The sequence below is a fragment of the Neoarius graeffei genome, chromosome 13 (assembly GCF_027579695.1).
Source record: "Neoarius graeffei isolate fNeoGra1 chromosome 13, fNeoGra1.pri, whole genome shotgun sequence".
Lineage (NCBI taxonomy): Eukaryota > Metazoa > Chordata > Actinopteri > Siluriformes > Ariidae > Neoarius > Neoarius graeffei.
In genome coordinates this window covers 77,413,967-77,427,655 of record NC_083581.1, presented here as the reverse complement: position 1 = coordinate 77,427,655, position 13,689 = coordinate 77,413,967, and the positions used below count along the sequence as shown (strand labels likewise).

Genomic DNA, 13,689 nt, shown 5'->3' with positions numbered 1-13,689 from the left:
GTTTACAGAATCATTGTTTTTGGTTTTAATTTCAATTCCAGCTGAGTGCTTTACTATCTTCTTCTGACTTGGGGTTGGAGATGTCCATGCACACTCTCTCACTCTCTCTCTGGAGGCGGTGCTCCACGCAGGGGGCGTGGTTGCTCTCTCTGTAGGCGGTGCTCCACACAAGGGGCGTGGTTGCTCTCTCTGTAGGCGGTGCTCTACACAAGGGGCGTGGTTGCTCTCTCTGTAGGCGGTGCTCTACACAAGGGGCGTGGTTGCTGGGTTGGTAGGTTGGTGTTCAGTCAGTCAGCTTCACTCTCTCACACACACTCTCTCTCTCTCACTCTGTGCAATGCCGTCGCGCTGAGCGGCTCGCTGTGTGTTTATTTATTTATTTGTTTGTTGGTCCAGGCGGATACCGGAGCGTTTCAGCGCGTGCATGCGCGCGTCCTCACCGACTCTCCACTTCTCTGCAACAACCGACATCACGACTCCCGAGCGGTCCGGTCCGGTCGGGTCGGGTCCGGTGCAGGTGAGCTGAAAGCCCTTTCCTTTGCTTTGCTTTCCCTGAGTGCTGAACGCGGGTTCGGGTTCCCGGGCTGCTGTGAACTCATCCCCCTGTGGGCTGCTGCTGCTGCTGTCTCCCGTCCCCGTGGCTTCAGGAGCACAAATCACAACCCACTCCACTCTGACACTAACTGCACTTTCCCCTCTGGCGCTACTGTAAAGGCTCCTGCAGGACCTTCTGGATTTGTACAGTACTGTATAGGTAAAATATCTAATTGTGGTCCTTATTTATTTATTGATTGATTTAAGGTGTAAACACATTAAGGTGCAGCAGTAATGACGCTGTGTCATGATCAGGACTCATAGCTTTATTTCCAGGAGTGTACATTACAAGATAAAATGAGAGAAATACACCAGAGGATACACTATAACTACATTCTTCTTCTTCCTATTATTAGTAATAATAATAACAATATTATAAAACAGTGCTCCTTTTTACACATTGCACAGTATATCTACCTCTATGTTTGCACATTGTTTGCCTCTCCTCCTTTTTTTTTTTTTGAAATGTTTCTTCATTTTTCATTCTACTTTTATATTTTGCATTCCATATGCATTTTATATTTCATATTTTATAAAATATTTCTTTTTATATTGGTAAGCATAGTTTGGTCGGGCATTTGCAAAATAAGAATTTCATTACCCAATCCTAAACCGCTGTGTCTGTTATTGGGTAGATGACAAATAAACATCTTGAATCCTTCTGTGTTAAAATGTGCTGCAGAGTAACACAGAACATGCACACAGGAGCCAAATAGAAAAGCATAAGAATGTCAGCTGATCCATGAGACAGTCGTCAAATATGAACACAACAGCTATAATACAGTATTACAGTGTAAATGTTTAAAAAGGAAAATAATCAGTTGTGTGTGTGTGTGTGTGAGATGCCATGCAGCCTGAAAGCAGCCAAACAGGTTGACTGACTAACTGATACTGTCCAAATGTTGATCGTTTTCCCATCTCAGCATGTCCTGATGGGATGTATTCCTCTTATACCAGAGCAATTTGAAAGATTTCATTCAAAGATTGCATTTTTTTTTTAACAGATTAAATACTGTTCTGTTGTTGAGAGTAATATTTTATTCCGTGGTATGGAATGATCGTGAAATATATCAGTTTCTGGTCTCAGTTATGTTATAGCAGGTATAAATTGTGTATAATATCCTATCAGCAGCCTGCTTGCCCCCCCCCCACCATTATCTTGTATGCGTAGTCAGTCAGGTGATGTAAATTATCCAGCAACTAAGTTCATGATGGTATACAATATAATACAACTTAAAAAGAAAAAAGGGGTTAAGAATAACCTATGCTTATTAAATCAGTATTCCCCCCCCCCCCCCCTTTTTTTAAATAATCATCAGTCTTTCTAGGGCGGCACGGTGGTGTAGTGGTTAGCGCTGTCGCCTCACAGCAAGAAGGTCCGGGTTCGAGCCCCGTGGCCGGCGAGGGCCTTTCTGTGCGGAGTTTGCATGTTCTCCCCGTGTCCGCGTGGGTTTCCTCCGGGTGCTCCGGTTTCCCCCACAGTCCAAAGACATGCAGGTTAGGTTAACTGGTGACTCTAAATTGAGCGTAGGTGTGAATGGTTGTCTGTGTGTCAGCCCTGTGATGACCTGGCGACTTGTCCAGGGTGAACCCCGCCTTTCGCCCGTAGTCAGCTGGGATAGGCTCCAGCTCGCCTGCGACCCTGTAGAACAGGATAAAGCGGCTACAGATAATGAGATGAGGTATTATATAGCACTCACTGGCCACTTTATTAGGAACACCCTACATCCACCTGCAGTTCTGTAATCAGCCGATCCCTCGACAGCAGCACGAGGCATCGAATCCCACAGATACAAATCAAGAGCTTTAGTTAATGTTCACAATGTTCAAACATCAGAATCGGAAAAAAATTGTGATCTCACAGTGAAGTGTGACTTTCTTTCTTTCACTGTGGTACGGGTGTTGGTTTGAGCCGGTTGGTGGTGTGAGTATTTCAGAAACTGCTGATCTTCTGGGTTTTTCATACACAACAGTCTCTAGAGTTTACACAGAATGGTGTGAGCAACAAAAACCAAACAGTGTTTGTGAGTGAGAGACAGTTCTGTGGGTGGAAAGTAAACCAACACCTTGTTGATAAGAGAGGGTCAGAGATCAGAAAATCGACAGGAAGGATATAGTAACTCATATAATCACTCTTTACAACCGCGGTGAGCAGAAAAGCGTCTCCGCATGCAACAGCAGAAGAACACATTGGGTTCCACTCCTGCAGCCAAGAACAGGGCGCTTAGAATCAACAACACGTTCCTATTAAAGTGGCTGCTGAGTGTAGTGCAGTGTGATGTCATGCTTTTCTGTCGCCTAATTTCATAGCGGCAGCTTTCCCACAGGATGAGGCGTTCCTGCCAAACTCGTTCTCCCTGAACCTGATATCACTCCATTCGAGAATGCTTTGAGCCACAATAAAATATAAATCAGTTTTGTTGCTGCTGCTGCCCAAATGTTGTGACCCAGTCCTCTGGTTTCAATGTAAATTCAGTTTTGTTATTGCGTCAATCTAGTGGTCACATGACCCAAAGATTTCCATATGTGTCTCACGAATGCAACTCTGACGTTCCCAGCTCCTGACCTACGGGACGAGGGATGTCGCCGTGACCGGCTGGCCTCAGCAGACACCTAAGTATAGACTGTACGTAGCTGTTAGCGTTCGTTTGCATCAGCAGGATGTGGATGAATCATGAAGTTGAGCAGCGTGGTGAAAGTTTGATCGTCTTTATTCTGCCCTCCTCTGCTTTTTAGCACCTCTTAGCTAAAATGTTGTGCACGTTAGGGTTTTGCAGTTGTTGTCATGTGAAACATTTCCACTCGGTGGAAAGAATGTAAGTCTGCTCTGCTGCGTTTAAAAAAAAAAAAAAAAAAAAAAAATTTTTAACCGTTTGTGTTTATGCTCCTGCGTCCGTGTTAAATCCTTCAAACGTAATGAACACGTCATGAACATTTAGCTTTCATGGATGATACATCCCCCCCCCCCCCCCCCCAGAGGAAATCCTGACCTCCTCGCATGTTTGAGAGGTCAGTTAGCGGTAAATTCCCTCCTCTGCTTCTATATTTATACCCACTCAGAACTCAAAGCCTTCCCCGAGAACAACACTGAGGTTTTCCTAAACTCTACATGAAGCTCGCAACTGAACCACAAATGGCTGAATGGAAAAACCAGGCCTTGTGGAAGTTATTGGGGTAATGATCACCATCCCAGAGATCTTTCTTACTCGCTTGAGGCTGCACATGATCTTATTATGCTGCTAAAATGGGAGACGTGCTGCCGGATTTAGGAACCTCGGGAGTTTTTAAATCACTTCTGACGGCAGGGCTGTGGCTAATCGGAGCCTTTAAAGGTACAATTACTGTTTTACTGTTTTGCTACGAGGTCAGTTGTCCAATCATCCTGTTGGTTCCTGCTATTAAACTCAGATTTAAATACATGCTGTGTGTATATAGTCAGTCACTAGTTTATTAGGTACACCAGCAGAGTAAATGATAAACTTGCAGTTCAGTATGAATCGATTAATTACGGAATTAAATATTTTATTTTGTAGGAAAATAATCAACAGCTGGGTGGTGTGATTGTGGTCAAGGCAAAGTGAGATTCCTGTTTCCATCAGCAAATTGATAGGAAAATGATCAGTCACGGTACATTCTGAAGTGTTTTTTGTTTATTTTTATAAACAAAATACGATGGTAGTTTGCCAACATGTATACGTAATAATGTATTAGTGATCGTTGTACCCAATTACCGAGAAACATCAGAGCGCAACTTTTGGCTTGAGGACGTACATCTTTACATCTGACTGGAGACACTGGAGACTCCTTCCCTAAACGCTACATAATTACACTACCGTTCAAAAGTTTGGGGTCACTTTGAAATGTCCTTATTTTTGAAAGAAAAGCACTGTTCTTTTCAACGAAGATCACTTTAAACTAATCAGAAATCCACTCTATACATTGCTAATGTGGCAAATGACTATTCTAGCTGCAAATGTCTGGTTTTTGGTGCAATATCTCCATAGGTGTATAGAGGCCCATTTCCAGCAACTCTCACTCCAGTGTTCTAATGGTACAATGTGTTTGCTCATTGCCTCAGAAGGCTAATGGATGATTAGAAAACCCTTGTACAATCATGTTAGCACAGCTGAAAACAGTTGAGCTCTTTAGAGAAGCTATAAAACTGACCTTCCTTTGAGCAGATTGAGTTTCTGGAGCATCACATTTGTGGGGTCGATTAAATGCTCAAAATGGCCAGAAAAATGTCTCGACTATATTTTCTATTCATTTTACAACTTATGGTGGGAAATAAAAGTGTGACTTTTCATGGAAAACACAAAATTGTCTGGGTGACCCCAAACTTTTGAACGGTAGTGTTATCTCCTTATAGCAAACTACATTTGCAGTAATTACACCCGTTTTTAATCCAATGAAATGAAATGAATCGAATCATATACGTCGTACAAGTCCCTGTGAAATCAGTCGCTACTACTGTATAGAAATGATTCCATATTAAAACAAGCATATTAATATAAATGTTGTGATTTGTCTTTCATCAAGAATGGCTGCTGTTATAGGAAATGTATCAACAACTTCTGACCAGTCAGAATAGAGCATTCAACAGCGCTGTGATCTAAATGACCGTTAGTCTGTTGTTCGCCCACCGGCTGTAGAGCGATGAGCTGCGGCATCCGTCCACAATTCACAAAAATCACGACTCCTCCCTGAGTTTTCAGTGGATTTTGATTCTGATTGTTTGTTTGTTTTGTCTGGAAGGTCTAATTGTTCTTCATGAGAACTACTTGGCTAATTATAAACGAGTCTGGTTTCTCATGGTACGGCCGTATGAGCTACTGCATCACTGACGCGCCGGTTAAATAATTGCCACGGCTTTGTATGGAACGCCAGTGTAGAGTTATGTAATAGTGGATCTGAGGAACTCATTTCCTGTCTTGGCTTTGCTTTTTCCTTTACATTTTATGGACATGATTCATTGCGTGTATAAAAAGGACAGGCTGTAATTTATAAGAGGCGTTAAATATCATGTCTTTGGGGATATGTGTAAGTTCTGAACGTCAAAGCCTTCTTGAACGACAGCTGCTCATGATCAGTGTCGAGCAAACGAGTGCATTTGGGCAGAAACGGCCATCTGTAGATGAGCAGCTTTATAGTCAAGTTTCAAAATCATTTGAAGTACAAACGGCCACAACAACAACAGAAAGGAACGTTACACGGATTTGATACGGAACATCGGAAATACTTGGCCTGAAACGCTTCATGGTGTGCTGTTATAGGAAACCAATCAACGACAGGGTGGTGTGATGTGCCTCGACATGAAGTGGCTTCACTATTGCAATCCTGAAGATGATCGTTTTCCCAAAACAGCATGTTGTGCAGTGTTTTATTCGTCATACAATAACACAGTGACTTGGAATGTCCCAGAAACAAGCTTGTTCCTGTTTTACTAATATTATAGCAGCTATAAATATTCATTACCTCAACAACCTCTTGTTTTTCTCTATTAAACTTAAGATAAAAACAGCAGAGTTAAAAGAGAAATCTGAAGCGACGAATACTGTTCTGTGTCAGAAGTGAAAGCTTTAGTCACAGCTTTGTCTACAAAAGCCGACACTGGAGACGCCGTCCAAAAATGTTAAACCTTTTTTTTTTTTTTTTTTAAAACAAACATTGCCATATGAACAATTACCTACATTATGTGAAGCGGCTGCCATACAAACACCTGTACAAGTTGTTGCTATAGAAACGATAACATTAGAATGAGCACTACTGTCATAGCTACTGTTATAGAAAATTAATCAACACCTCCTGACCAATCAGAGTTCAGCAGCGCTGTGGTATCGTCTAATTTTATGACAAAACGTTATTGTTTGTGTATTATTATGTATTCGTTTGTTAAGTCATGATGTAATGTATTTCTGGGGCCAAGCTTCATCTTCTTAACATGGTGCAGTGCTGTGTGTCTCGTTGTTTGAACAGATCTGAATCCAAAAAACGATGCAGTTGCCATGAAGGAAAATGTTTACTCACTTTTAGTGTTTCTAAAATGTAATATCTAAAAAAAAGTTTTTTTTAAACAAGGAGGCGAGGGGATGGGACGATCTTTCTCGGCGATTGGTCGTAAGTGCAAGTCAGGTGTTATGCTGTGACTTGAGTGAACCTGGTTTCTAAAATCATATAACAGTGGTTTGAGTTCAAGACGGTCACGAATATTTGCTGAAAAAAATCGCAAAATTTGTCACTAGGCTTTTTTTCTTCTTCTCCCAATTAGTCACTAAAGGAGTCTAAAAATGACAAATCTAGCAACAAGCGCTCTGTTGTCATTACTGAACGTGTGTTTGGTGATGGAAATGGCTATTCATGCCAAACTTTACAAGATGATAGAGTTGTGTGAATTTTATCAATTCCCTGTTTCTATTTCAAAATGATATAGAGGTCAAATGTTTGGAGGACAAAAAATCTTTCTTCTTTAAAGTGTTAGCTGGACGTTCACACTGTTGTGACGTTAGCCGTGAATGCTAGCTCGTATCGTAACGCTGCTGTGTTGATGTGTGACAGACAGGTCCTTGTAGATATGCAGCCTTTGTTTGCATTTATAAAGGGGTCTGACGTTTAGGAACAGAGGAGCAGAACCAAAATTCCTTTAAAAAAAAAAAAAAGGAAAAAAAGGATACCCAGTATTTGATATTTTGGATTCAGGTTCCCAACCCGAGCTCTGAAGAGATTAACAGGATTCTAACCCTTAGAAATCAAGCATTGCATCGATGTAATGCATGCACGCATGTTCTACAATACATGAAATAACTTTTGAGCCGTTTATGATGGAGAAGAGCTTTAAAGTGTGTCTGAACTGTGAGATTCTCCACATTAACCAGGGCTTCCTGGAGGGGCCTGACGCCCGTGTTGGGAGGAGCGCAGCAATTGCGCTGAATTCTGCACCTCTTAGTGTCAAAGTTGAGAAGTCACGGAGTCTAATGGCCCTTTTCCACTACCCTTTTTCAGCTCACTTCAGCCCGACACGGCTCGCGTTTCGACTACCAAAAACCAGCACGACTCAGCTCGCTTCAGCCCTGCTTAGCCCCTAAAACTCGCACCGTTTTGGAGTGGGGCTGAAGCGAGCCAAAGCGAGCTGAGTGAGGCTGGGGGCGTGAGCAGACACTCCCCTGTGCACTGATTGGTGAGGAGGAGTGTCCTCACATGCCCACACACGCCCCGTGAGCGCGCTGGGATCTGTAAACACCGCAAACCCGGAAGAATAATAATTACGAATTACGAGAATTTCTGAAGCCTTATGCGCCTCGCCTCATCTATACGCTCTTGCCAGTATCTGTTGGCGTTGTCGGTGACAACAAGCCACAGAACCAAGACCAGCAACACTAACGACTCCATGTCCTCCATGTTTATTGTTTACTATCCGGGTCGTGAGACTACCGCTTAAAAGCTCACTGATGTCACTGTTTGCGCTGCTTAACGACATCACGTGACGTCCACCCACTTTCGCTAACTCCACCCAATGTGTCCACCCACTTCCAGCCAGCACGGTTCAGCGCGGTTGTAGTCGAAATGCAACTCCAACAGCCCCACTCAGCTCGACTCAGCACGGCACGGCTCAGCCCGACTCAGCCGCGTTTGTAGTGGAAAAGCGGCATTTCTCTCTGCAGAAGTGTATTTGCACCAAACTTGACATGGAGCTCCAAAACACCTAAATACAATTTTTCACATTTAGGGGGGGAAAAATGCCTGCTCAACTATGAAGCTATTCAGAAAAAAAAACCCACAAGCTTTTTTCACTTTTTTTTTTTTTAAATAAATGTCAAATATTAAATGCCAACAAAAAGGTAATGCATGATGGTGACTTTAAGGCCCAGCCCCACAATACTGATAACTGTGACTATAACGATAACTATAAATAAATCAGTCCCCTGCAGTTTATGTGGTCGGTGCTCACACCAGACCGATAACGATACCTATAGCCCAGGCCTGGGTTTATCCGTATCAGCGAGCTTCTGGAGTGATTTTTCCAGGCCTGATCCTGATCTGATAAAACATCTGACCAATCAGGTCATTGTTTATTTGTGACATTGTTTGAGCACGTGCTGTTTTTCCCTGGGCATCTCTGTACATCCTTGTTGCATCATGAAGGAGAAGCTGATAATAGAAGTGTCGAAGAATCCCATGCTTTATGACAAAAAAGCACAAGCTGTAAAAATATACAGACAAAAAGGAAGATGTACGGAAGATCATCAGCAGTAGAGTGGGTATGACCGTATATCTACAGCGAGACGGCCTTTTGATTTCATAAAATCGGTGAAATTTAGTTCCGTCTGAAATGTGGTCATTGTGATGTATGTTTTTATTTCTGTAATATCTCACAAAATATCAGGCCATTCTGTGGCTTGGAAGTTATTTAATTTGAGGGGATTAAAGCAAATAATGTGCATGAAATCACTCGCTTCGCGCAGACAGAGGAAGTCCATGTGCGCATGTGCAGGTTTACCTTCTTCTTTTGGGTTTTACAGCAGCTGGCATCCACAGTGTTGCATTACTGCCATCTACAGGTTTCCCTTTGAGCGTGCACTGACAGTTCCATCATTCTGTCGCTAAACGAACAGCTGATCACACCGAGGTGCTCGCTGAGCGCCCATATTTATTAGTTTGGTCCTGCGTTTCCTTTCCTTCGTATAGAATATAACGTCTTTTCTTCTCGCTTTCTTTCCGTTACTGTAGTCGCTCTTTCACGTTTCATTCGCACACTCACGTCCTCCATTTTTCTTTCCTGCTTCAAATTTGTATCCCACAATGCCTTGCGTGAACGGGGAAAGCCCACCACGTGATTCATGATGTAGTTGTATTGGGTCATGGTGAAGCAGGAAAAAATAGCGGAGAGTTTAGGGCCACGTGGCTCTGAATTCATTAATTGTTCTATTTTAAAAAATAATAAAATTGGAAGTCTGTGATTTTGAATTCAGTAGCTTTCGGTCACTAAACAAAAATAATTGGGTGTCGGGAAAATTCTTTTTATGACCTACACTTGAAAAATCTGAAAAGCAGTACAGCTTTAATCTTTAAGTCGATCTCCTTTTCTCCTTTCGGTTTTGCCTTCTGTGCAAAATGAGCATCAAAAGCAGCTCTTCCTCGCTGTCACTGTCAGCCTTTGTGTGCTGCTGATTGCACTGGGTGTGTGTTTGTGCACAAACAGCAGACAACTGCAGCATTTTCCCTCGAAAACCAACAACCACATACAGTGGCATGCAAACGTTTGGGCACCTTTACTGAAAATGTCTGTTACTGTGAATAGTTAAGCGAGCAGAAGATGAACTGATCAACAAAAGGCATAAAGGTAAAGACGACATTTCTTTAATGTTTTCCGCAAGATTACATTTTTATTTACATGATTTACAGGTGTAAAATATCGAAAAATGAAAAGGACCTGAAGCAAAAGTTTGGGCACCTGACATGGTTAGTACCTAGTAAACCCCCCCCCCCCCCCCCCCCCCCCCTTTGGCAAGTATCACAGCTTGTAAACACTTTTTGTCGCCAGCTAATAATCTTTCAGTTCTTACCTGGGGGATTTTCACACATTCATCCTTGCAAAAGGCTTCCAGTTCGACAAGTTTCTTGGGCTGTCTTGCATGCACTGCTCTTTTGAGATCTATCCACAGATTTTCAATGATGTTTAGGTCAGGGGACTGTGAGGGCCCGGGCAAAACCTTCAGCTTGGGCCTCTTGAGGTATTCCATTGTAGATTTTGAGGCGTGTTTTGGATCATCGTCTTATTGTAGGACCCGTCCTCTTTTTAACTTCAACTTTTTTACAGATGGTGTGATGTTTGCTTCCAGAATTTGCTGGTATTTATTCGAATCCATGCTTCCCTCGACCAATGAAATGTGCCCTGTGCCACTGGCTGCAACACAACCCCAAAGCATGATCGAGCCACACCCATGCTTCAGAGTCGGAGAGGTGTTCTTTTCCTGGAATTTGGCCCCCTTTTTTCTCCAAACATACCTTTTGCACATTGTGGCCAAAAAGTTCTATTTTGATTTCATCAGTCCACAGGACTTGTTTCCAAAATGCATCAGGCTTGCTTAGATGTTCATTTGCAAACTTCAGACGCTGAATTTTGTGGCTAGGACGCAGGAACAGTTTTCTTCTGATGACTCTATCATGAAGGTCATATTTGTTCAGGTGTCGCTGCATAGTAGAACAGTGCACCACCACTCCAGGGTCTGCTCAATCTTTCGGAAGGTCTTTTGCAGTCAAACAGGGGTTTTTATTTGCCTTTCTAGCAATCCAACGAGCAGTTCTTTCAGAAAGTTTTCTTCATCTTCCAGACCTCACCTTGATCTCCACTGTTTCTGTTAACTGCCATTTCTTAACATTACGATCTGAGGAAACAGCTACCTGAAAACACTTTGCTACGTTCTTGTAGCCTTCTCCTGCTTTGTGAGCATCAATTATTTTATTATTCAGAATGCGAGGGAGTTGCTTAGAGGAGCCCATGGCTGTTGATTTTAGGGACAAGTTTGAGGAGTCAGAGAATTTATACAGCTTTGAAATCTGCATCATCTGATCTTTCCTAACGAAGAATTTGAACAAGCCACAGCTCAATAAGCTAATTAAGGTCTGGAACCTTGGTAAAAGTTACCGGAGAAGTCAAATGTATTGGGGTGCCCAAACTTTCACATGGTCTTCCTTTTCTTTTTTCACTCTCCGATTGTACAAAATAAAAATAATACACATCTTGCAGAAAACGCTGAAAAGAAATGTCGTCTTTACCTTTACGCCTTTTGGTGATCAGTTCATCTTCTGCTCACTTAACTATTCACAGTAACAGACATTTTCAGCAAGGGTGCCCAAACTTTTGCATGCCACTGTATATTTATTTCCCTGAGTGTCAGGACCAACCGATATTTTAGTGGGGATTATAGTTGTGGTGTTTCTGCTCCAGACTGGAACTAAATTCAGGTAGAGGGATTGTCAGAGTTGGAGTTATGGGTATCGGTGTTGTAGGACCGGGCCCTTACACTGCACTAGACAGAAGGTTCGAGTCAGGTTTCCCTGAATGATATGATATATGATATGCATGACACTTGATATTGACTGAAAGAATAAACTCAGAATTGGCAAAAATATGAAAACAACAAAACGATGTCCAGGTATGCGTTTGTCTATGTAGGCTTTAGAGGGTGAATGTTCCAATATATTTGGCACAAGCACCATCCTGTGTTGAATCGATCACAACTGGACTCTTTCAAAGACTTAAAACCAAGTCCAGTTGTGTTCGATTCAATTTCCTTGAGGTAACTATGACCTGGATGGATGAGAATATCTTAACACAGACATACCATTGTGTGTGTGTGTGTTAGTTATATGGTCAGATCTCAACATTGGAATTGTAGCAGTGATGAAAATAAATGTGTGATGAATCTGTTTCCGTCCTTATAAAAGGCTTCATTAAATCAAGTCCCACTGAATGGACAGACCTCAGTTTTTCTGTTCGTTTGTCCATCATCATCATCATCATCATTAACACTGATGTGCCGTGTTGTGATTTCCGTCTCCATCCTGTTATAGCACTGAAGTTTAGCTCCATTTGCAGTTCATAATACAGCTGCGTGAGCTCAGTGGGCTTCATCCACCCTTTCAATTAACCCCGGAGTCTCTGATATGGACGTTTCGGACTGATTTGTGTTGCTGCGTTCATCTTAATCTAATCTTTGGTGAAAAGAGAATAATGACACGAGGAATAATAATAATAATTAGCACAACAAAAATCTTTAAAAGGGTTGTGTAATTATTAAACCAGAATAATTCACCTTTCTTTTCCCCCGTGACAAAGCCTGGCTCTGGGCTGCTTACGTAGACACTCAGATGTTTACGTAAATTGAGGCAAATGAGTAGCCGAGAAGTCACTGGGACTTAGTCAGAATGTAGAAAATGATGCATTTGAGCTTTCCTGAACTCACTATAAGCGTGCTACGCAGTGCACGTCCCCGGGCGGAGTGTGTTCACCTGGCCTGAACGGTTCTAACTGTGTTTACACGGTGGTTTTGGCTGAAAGAGAGGACACGGAGAGTGTGAAGTGTCCTGCTGTGTTTGTTCTGTAGTCTGCTGCAGTGTGTGTAGGAGGGAGCAGAGAGAGAGAGAGAGAGAGAGAGAGAGAGTGTCATGGCCTTTCTCTGCTTTGCATGCTTCCTCTCAGAGCGTTCCAGGAGAAAAGCAGAGCGCAGCGTTGCAGGCTCAGGCGTAGTGTCAGCAGGCCCAGACGTGCCTGTGGTTGGTGTGTGCGCCTCTGAACGGGTTTCCTCCCATCACTCACTGCATCTGCTGTTCTCGGAGCACAGAGTTGCCACCGCAGAGAACAAACAGCAGACCTTCAAAGAGGTGTGAGTCATCCTGGCTGTCTGCGCACTACAGTTTCAGCTCGTCTGCTCAGTGCTGGAAGAAATGCGATTAAATTTTTTTTTTTAATAGGGATTTTGGAGCAAAGAGTTTGTTACAGTGTGAAACTTTAGAGCTGAAACAAGGCACTGGATTCATTTTACATGCAAAATAATGTTGTTCTTGAAGGCATGAACTGATGCACATGCGCAAACGCATGCGTGCGCGCATACACACACACACACACACACACACGTTTGTCTTCCTATCCTTGTGAGGACTTTTCATTGGCATAATTATGATTGCAGTTAGTTAATGATGTGCCTGCAGTTAAACCTCACCCTCACCTTAACCTCAGAAATGAAAAGGAAACTTTTTGGCTCTTTTTTTTATTTTTGTTTAAAAAAAAAACACAACAATTTCCTTGTGGGGACCATCCGAATGTCCCCACAAGGTTGAAATTGTCAGATTTTATTATCCTTGTGGGACATTTGGTCCTCAGCAGTATATAAACACACACACTTGTTTTGTTTTGTCTTCCTCTCCTTATGAGGACTTTCTGTTGACCGAATGCCATCCAAAAGTCAAAAAAGGCAAATATTGAGATCCTTGTGGGGATGTTTAGTAAAAAATATGCATGCACATACTCCGTTGTCTTATTGATACAGCTGTTTAAAGCTGTGCTACACCTAAACCTAACACACGCTAGCCAAAAGG

General features: G+C 42.5%; 1 protein-coding gene across 2 annotated transcripts in view; it reads left to right on the top strand.

The window, feature by feature from the left end:
* Window positions 1-292: 292 nt before the first annotated feature.
* dgkaa (diacylglycerol kinase, alpha a) overlaps window positions 293-13,689 on the top strand; it is a 130,215-nt gene continuing 116,818 nt past the window's right edge. Inside the window, exon 1 of one of the 2 annotated variants that reach the window (XM_060938562.1) lies at window positions 293-517. The gene's annotated coding sequence lies outside the window, so the exon portion shown is untranslated. Of the gene's footprint in view, window positions 518-733; window positions 755-13,689 lie in introns of those variants that run through there. The other variant, XM_060938563.1, reaches the window with a different exon arrangement.